Raw genomic sequence first — 8,144 nt, 5'->3', positions numbered from 1 at the left:
GTGTGGTCTTCTTGGTAATTCAGGCTATTTTGTAAGGTTACAGTTCTGTGACCTTCACCTTGGAGAAGGACTCAGAGACCAAACTTGATTATTACTTTGAATTACTGGAATAAAGTAGGAACAGTTTAGATCAATAGCTTTAGTTTTAACAATGGGCCTGGAACTGTGAGTAGCAACTGGTCAGTCAGGTCAGTTGACCGTTTTAAGGGCGAGCATAAGAATAAGCAATCTGTTAGCCTAAGTGCGGCCATTTTATTAATCCTCCTTCAGTTCCTCAAGAAATTAAAAATAGAATTACCATATAATCCAGCAATTCCACTTACGGGTATATGCTCAAAGGAATTGAGAGCAGAGTTTCAAAGATATATTTATACATCCATATTTATAGCAGCATTATTCACAATAGCCAACCAGTAGAAGCAAACCATTTGTCCATTCTGGATGAATGGACAAATGGGATATATATGTACACACGTATATATGTTATATATGAATGTTATTCAGCCTTTAAAATGAAAGAAAATTTGACACATGCTACAACATGGATGAAACTTGAGGATATTATACTAAATTAAATAAGTCCATCACCAAAAGACAAATACTGTATGAGTCCACTTATATGAGAGTAGTCAAATTCATAGAGTAAGAAAGTAGAATTGTGGTTGTCAGGGCCTGGAGGGAGGGGAATCGGGAGTTACCTCATGGGTGCGGAGTATCAGTTCTGCAAGACGAAAAGTGTTCTGGAGATTGGTTGCCCAACATTGTGAATGTGCTTAACAGTACTGAACTGTACATTTAAAAATTATTAAGATGGTACATTTAAGTATATTTTACCACATTAAAAAAAATCATGAAGTTGCTTTGTGCAGAATGAAATGGAAGGAGTTGAAAATGGACATGAGAGACCATTTGAGGAATGTCTGTTAAATTTCAGCCCCTGAATGAAAGTAGAAGACAGTGTTTACCAGCTTTAGAGATCTTACTTTTCCCTGACCCATGATCATTTTTTCCTCTCTCATCCTGGACAGTCTCCTCTCTATATTTGGGAGAGAAACAGGGGACCATGAATTCATTAAGTCAGAGAAAGAATCAGTTATAGACTTAAGAACAATAGGTTCCTTTTTCTAATGATCTGATGTGGCCTTGAATTTAGGATCTAGGATTGAATTAAAGGAATCAAGGCTCTAGGACTGATTTAAGGAAATTGGTTCTGAAAAAGGAGTTCTGAGAGAAAAGATCTTGGTCTATGATCTTTGGATTTCTTCATTTGCCAGCAACCTTCCTTTCACATTCGTGCTCCCCGCCCACCTCTCCCTCACCCCGGGTCTGTTGTCACATGATCCAGCACAGCTGCTTCAAGGCTAACAAGCAGATATTAATTAGCACAGACTTCCTGGATGGCTGTCAGCATGGTTCCATGGGATAAGGACCTCTGGGATGTGTACTTCTTTCCAAGGCAGTCTGCAATTCCTGATTTCTAGGATCTGCACAGTTAACACTGAAATGGAAACATATGCCTGTAGGCTCTGGGAATAGACTCAATATATTTCATTCCAAGAGATTATAAATTGATGCAATTTTTTGGAAGGCAATTTTATAAGAGATTGGAAAATGCAACATAATTTTAAAAATTATACATGTATTTTAAAAGGTATAGAGGCTTGTATGCAAGAATTATATTGCAGTATTGTTGGTAATGATCAAAAATTGAAAACAACTCAGTGTCCATCAGTAAGGAAATGGTTAAACAGTGATTACATATTCATAAGGAGAATATGAAGCAATTATTGAAAAGACAGTAGACCGAGATGTGCTACAATATATTACATGGCAAAAAGGCAAGTTTCAGGACAGTGTATATGATGAAATACTACTTGGAAAAAAGTATATAGTTATATATCCAGTCTATGCATAGATAATTTCTGTATGGATACATGAGAGATTAATAAAAGTATTTAGCTCTCAGATGGAACATCTCTAGAGAGATATTTGATTTTTAACTTTATTTTCCTTTATACAGTTTGAATTTTTGACATGAACTTTTGTTGGTTTTTAATATATCAATAATTATCCAAAAGCAAAGATAAGCATATTTGTCATTTTTGTAATTTTCAGTCCCTGCATTTTGACCCTTCACCCTTTACCTCTCACAGCAACCAGCTCAGGGAGGTGACCCCACAGTTTTTGAAGACCTAAAAGGGAAATGTATGACTGAAAAGCCAGTTGGAATGCATGAATGTTGTTGGACAGACTGGAAGGGGCAGTAGCATTAGCAGACCATGGGGTTGGATAGGTGGCGTATCTTCTATTCTTTCTTACTGAAGTTCCCGTATCTGTGGGCAGAGGATATCTCTGGTAGAGGACGTGCAAAGATCATCTGGGAACTATGGATCTCATGAGGGCTTCAAGATAAAGGGAAAATTTGTTGACAGAAAATTTGGTCCTCCCTCCTTCTCCACCCCACCCTCCCTTCTCTTCCTTGTTTAATACTCCTCATCTCAAGATCTTTTTCTTTTCTCGCTCACTCTCTCTCTTTTTTTTAACTGTGGTAAGTACATATAACATTTACCATTTTAATACCAATTTGCCATCTTAAGTGTAAAATTCAGTACAGTTAATTACATTAATTACTTTCACAATGTTGTGCAATCATTACCACTGTTTTCAAAACTGTTTCATCACACAACAGAAACTACACATTAAGCAATAACTCTCCATTCTTTTCTACCCCCAGCCCCTGGTAACCTCTAATCTATTTTCTGTCTCTGAATTTACCTGTTCTTGTTATTTCGTATAAATGGAATTATACAGTATTTGTCCTTTTTGTTTGACTTATTTCACTTAGCATAATATTTTCAAGTTCATCCATGTTGTAGGCTGTATCAGAACTTCATTCCTTTTTATGGCTCAATAAAATTCCACTGTGTGGATATACCACATTTTGATTATCCATTCACTTGTTGATGGACATTTAGTTTTTTTCCACCTTTTGATTATTGTGACCAATGCTGCAGTGAACATTGGCATACAAATAAGTGTTTGAGTCCCTGTTTTCAATTCTTTTCGGTATATGCCTACAAGTAGAATTTCTGGGTCATATGGCAATCCTATGTTTAACTTTTTAAGAAACTGCTAAATTGTTTTCCACAGCATTTTACATTCCCATCTTTACATTCCCATCAACAATGTATGAAGGTTCCAATTTCTCCATATCCTTGCAAACCCTTGTTATTTTCTCTTTGTTTTTAATTGTAGCCATCCTAGTAGGTGTGAAGTGATTTCTCACTGAGGTTTTGATTTATATTTCCCTAATGACTGGTGGTGTTGAGCATCTTTTCATGTTCCTATTGGCCATTTATATATATCTGCTTTGATGAGATGTCTATTCAAACTTTTGGCCCATTTTTTTGATTGATTTGCTTGTCTCTTTGTGGGTTGAGTTGTAGGAATTCTTTCTATATTCTGGTTAGTAAACTCTTAGCAAATATTTGCAAATCTTTTTGGCCTCTCATGTAAGTTGTCTTTTCACTTTCTTGATTGTATCCTCTGATGAGCAAACATTTTTTATTTTGATGAACTTTAATGTATCTTGTTTTGTTTTCTCATGCTTTTGGTGTCATATCTAAGAATTCACTGTCAAATTCAAGGTTATAAAGAATTACTCCTATGTTTTCTTCTAAGATTTTTATGGTTTAGCTCTTATATTTAGGTCATAGATCCATTTTCAGTTAATTTTTGTAAATGGCATGAGGTAAGGGTCCAACTTGATTCTTTGCCATGTGAAAACCCAGTGTCCCAGCACCACTTATTATAGAAATTATTCTTTCTACATTAATGTTTTTGGCACCCTTGTTGAAAGTCAGTTGACCATATGAGTTTATTTCTGAACTCTCAATTCTATTCTATTGGGCATGCATCTATCCTTTTGCCTGTGCCCCACTGTTTTAATTATTGCAGCTTTGTGGTAAGTTCTGAAATTGAGAGGTATGAGTCCTTCAACATTGTTCTTTTTCAGTATTGTTTTGGCTATTCAGGATCCCTTGCAATTCCATATGAATTTGATGATCAGCTTTCCCATTTCTGCAAAAAAAAGCTGTTGGAATTTTGATAGGGGTTGCTTTGCATCTGTAGGTTACTTTGGCTAGAATTGCCAACTTAATAGTATTATGTCTTTAAATTCATGAACATAGTATGTTACTTCTATTAATTTAGGTCTGTTCATGTCTATGTAAGGAATTTTCAGAATGATCTAGAAAAAGATATGACCATGAACAGCAGTGACACACAACAAACTTTACTGGTCAGTGCTTAGACAGGATTTCCATTACGGGCAAGTCCCTCATAGCATTAATTTGCTCTAGTAGCTTTCTTGTGGATTCTTTGGAATCTATATATAGGTTTTTCTCTTTATAAGATTTTGTCATCTGTATATTTTCTATGTATAGAATTATGCCATCTGTGAATATAGTTTTACTTTTTCTTTTCTAATTTGGATGTCTTTGAGCTCCTTCCTTCCTTCTTTCTCTCCTATCTTCCCTCCCTTTCTTTTACTTTTTCTTTATCTCCTAATTTTTCTCACTAGAACTTCCAGTACAATGTTGAGTAGCAGTAAAGTAGTCATGCTTGTCTTATTCCTGATATTAGTGGAGAAGCTTTCCATTTTTCACCATTGAGTATGATGTTAGCTTTGAGATTTTGTTTTACACGTGTGTGAAAACTTCTTAGCATGTTGAGGAAGTTCCCTTCTGTTCCTAGTTTTCTGTTTTTATCATGAAAGGATGTTGAATTTTATTAAATGCCTTTTCTATATTCAGATGGTGATGTGGTTCTTTTCATTTTATAATGTACTATATTAAAATCTTTGATTTTCTTATGTTGAAACACTTTTGCATTCCTGGAATAAAGACCTCATGATGCTGGTGTATAATCCTTTCAGATGCTGCTGGATTCTGTTTGCTAGTATTTTATTGAAGATTTTTGCATCTATATCATAAAGGATATTAATCTTTTACTCTTCTTTTCTTATGATAGCTTTGCATGGCTTTGGTATCAGGATAATGCTGGCCTTGTAGAATGAATTAAGAAGTTTCCTCTTATCTTTAATTTTTTGAAGGAGTTTGTGAAGGATTGGTGTTAATTCTTCTATAAATGTTTGATAAAATTCACCAGTGACACCATTTGGTTCTGGACTTTTTTGGGGAGATTTTGATTACAAGTTTAATCTCTTTACTTGTTATAGGTTTGTTCAGATTTTCTGTTTTGTAATGAATCACTCTTGGTAGATTATGTGTTTCTAGGAATTTATTTATTTCAGCCAACTTATCCAGTGTGTTGGATACAATTGTTCATAGTGTTTTCTTATAATCATTTTTATTTCTATAAAATAGATAATGATGTCTCCATTTTTTTCTGAGTTTAGTTATTTGAGTCTTTTTTTCTTAGTCAGTCTAGCTGAAGCTTGTCATTTTGTTAATTTTATCAAATAACTAACTTTTGATTTTGTTGATTTGCTCTATTGTTTTTCTATCCTCCTTTTAATTTATTTCTAGTCTAATTTTTATTTCCTTTCTTCTCTTAGTTTAGGATTTAGTTTTCTCATCTTTTTCTAATTCCTTACGGTGTAAAGTTAGGCTATTTGAGATCTTTCTACTTTTTAAAATGTAGTCATTTACAGTTATAAATTTCTCTGCTGCATCACATATGGTATGGTATATTGTGTCGGAGCCAGCCGACAATCGATCAGGTCCAGAAATCTGTGCTGCAGGACTGAGAAAAGAAAGACAAGACTAAAAGGAAGACAAGACTAAAAGCTGGGGGAGAGGGTCTCACTCTAGCCCGCAAGACGCTAGGTCAAGAGTGGACCTCGTGTTTATTTCCAGCAGTTAATTTATATGCTTTTAACCCATAGGCAACAGTATCGTAGGTAACGGATTGTTTTTATGATCTCTTAACAATGTGTACTAAAATCAGTAACTTGTGCATAGTTACATACATCATTATTGTTTATATTTCTCATCAATCAAGACTAACCGTTCCCCATGAGCTAACATTATTGATTACTGTATTGTTCCTCTAGGCTAAGATTTGTGTATTGGTAACTCAGGTAATTGTCGCTAAGATCACTAACTTATGTAACTTGTGTATTGGTAACTCAGGTGATTGTTACTAAGATCACTAACTTGTGTGACCTGTATCTCTCTTTCCAGAAGCCCCTGTTCTTAATAACTCAATGGCATCAGGATGTTTTTCCGACTCCAAATGCACCTGCTGTTTTTCTAACAAAGGGGTGGCGGGACAGAGATTGTCTTTGCTCAGTCAGCCTTAGAGCCTGGCGCCCCGCACTCTGGGAGTTTAGGCCCAGTTTCTGTGCTCGGCAGTCCCAACCTCAGAGCCTGGCGCCCCGCACTCTGGGAGTTTAGGCCCAGTTTCTGTGCTCGGCAGCCCTCAGGTCATGAGTGGCCCCCCGCAATATTGTATTTTTATTTTTATTTATCTCTCAGTATTTCCTACTTTCTTTTTTGACTCATTGGTTAAGTATGTATTGTTTAATTTCTATATATTTATAAATTTTCCAATTTTATTTCTGTTATTGATTTTTAATTTCATTCATTGTAGTCAGAAAATATACTTCATATGATTCCAATCTTTTTAACTTTGTTTAGACTTGTGGCCTAACCTATGACCTATCTTGGAGAATGTTCCATGTGCACTTGAGAAGAATTTGTATTCTGTGTTTGTTGAGTAGAATGAACTATGTCTGTTAGATCTAGTTTATCCTGTTGTTCAAGCTTCTATTTCCTAGTTAATCTTCTGTTTAGATGTTTTGTCTGTTATTTAAAGTGAACATTGAAGTCTCCAACTGTTGTGGTTCTCTCATTCTGTCAATGTTTGCGTCACATATTGTGGGACTTGTTGTTGGAGCAGATATTTTTTATAACTGTTATATTTTCTTGCTCAATTGACCTTTTTAAACATATATTTTGTTTCTTATAACAGTTTTTGGCTTAAAGTCCATTTTGTCTGATATTAGTATAGCCACCCAGCTCTCTTTTGGTTAGTATTTGTATGGAGTGTTTTCTTCATTCTATTCTCTCTCAGCTTATTTGTGTCTTTGGATCTAAAGTGAGTTTCATATAGACGGTATATAATTGGATGATTTTTTAAAACAATTCTGCCAGTCTTTGACTTTCGATTAAAGAGTTTAATCGTTTACATTTAAATTACTGATAAGGAAGGACTTACTTCTGGCATTTTGCTGTTTGTTTTCTATATGTCATTTGTTTTTCTTTCATTTCTTCATTACTCCATTTCCTTCCATTACTTCCTTCTTTATTGTTTAGGTGATTTTTTTTTTTTTATATTGAACTCTTTGATTCCCTTCTTGTTTCCTTTTGTATATATATTTTTATACATTTTAGATATTTAGATATTTTTAGATGTTTTAGACATTTTCTTTCTGGTTACCTTGGGGGTTATATTTAATATCCTAAATTATAACAATATAGTTTGAATTGATGCCAACTTAATTTCAATACAATACAAAAACTCTGTTCTATATAGCATCATTCTCCCTTCCCTTCTTTTATGTTTTTACATCTTTGCACATTATATGTCCAATAAGATAGATTGAATTTTAATTATTTTTATGCATTTATCTTTTAAATTACATAGAAAATAAACGGGAGTTAGAGAAAGACAAAAAATGCAATATAACTGGCTTTACATTAGCCTATGTAGTTGCCTTTAGTAGTGATATTTATACCTTCATAGGGCTTCAAGTTACTGTCTAGTGAGTGACCTTTTATTTCAACACAAAAGACAAAAAAATGCTTTCAGCTTTTGTTTATCTGAGGTTTTCTTCAACTCTCTTTCATTTTTGAAGGAAAGTTTTGCTGGATGCAGAATTTTTGGTTATTTTTTTCCCCTCTAACACTTTAAATATGCCACCTCACTGTCCTCTATGCTACATAATTTTTGATGAAAAATTGATTGTTAATCTCATGAGGAGTCCTTGCATGTGACAAGGTGCTTCTCTCTTACTGTTTTTAGTGTCATCTCTTTGTGTTTGTCTTTTTACTGATTATAACGTGCCTGGATCTCTCTCTGAGTTTATTCTACCTAAAGTAAAAAGTTCAGATCTTGTC

The sequence above is a fragment of the Vicugna pacos genome, chromosome 7 (genome assembly GCF_048564905.1).
Source record: "Vicugna pacos chromosome 7, VicPac4, whole genome shotgun sequence".
Taxonomy (NCBI): domain Eukaryota; kingdom Metazoa; phylum Chordata; class Mammalia; order Artiodactyla; family Camelidae; genus Vicugna; species Vicugna pacos.
The sequence above is the reverse complement of the archived record's forward strand: the minus strand, read 5'-3'. Positions refer to the sequence as shown.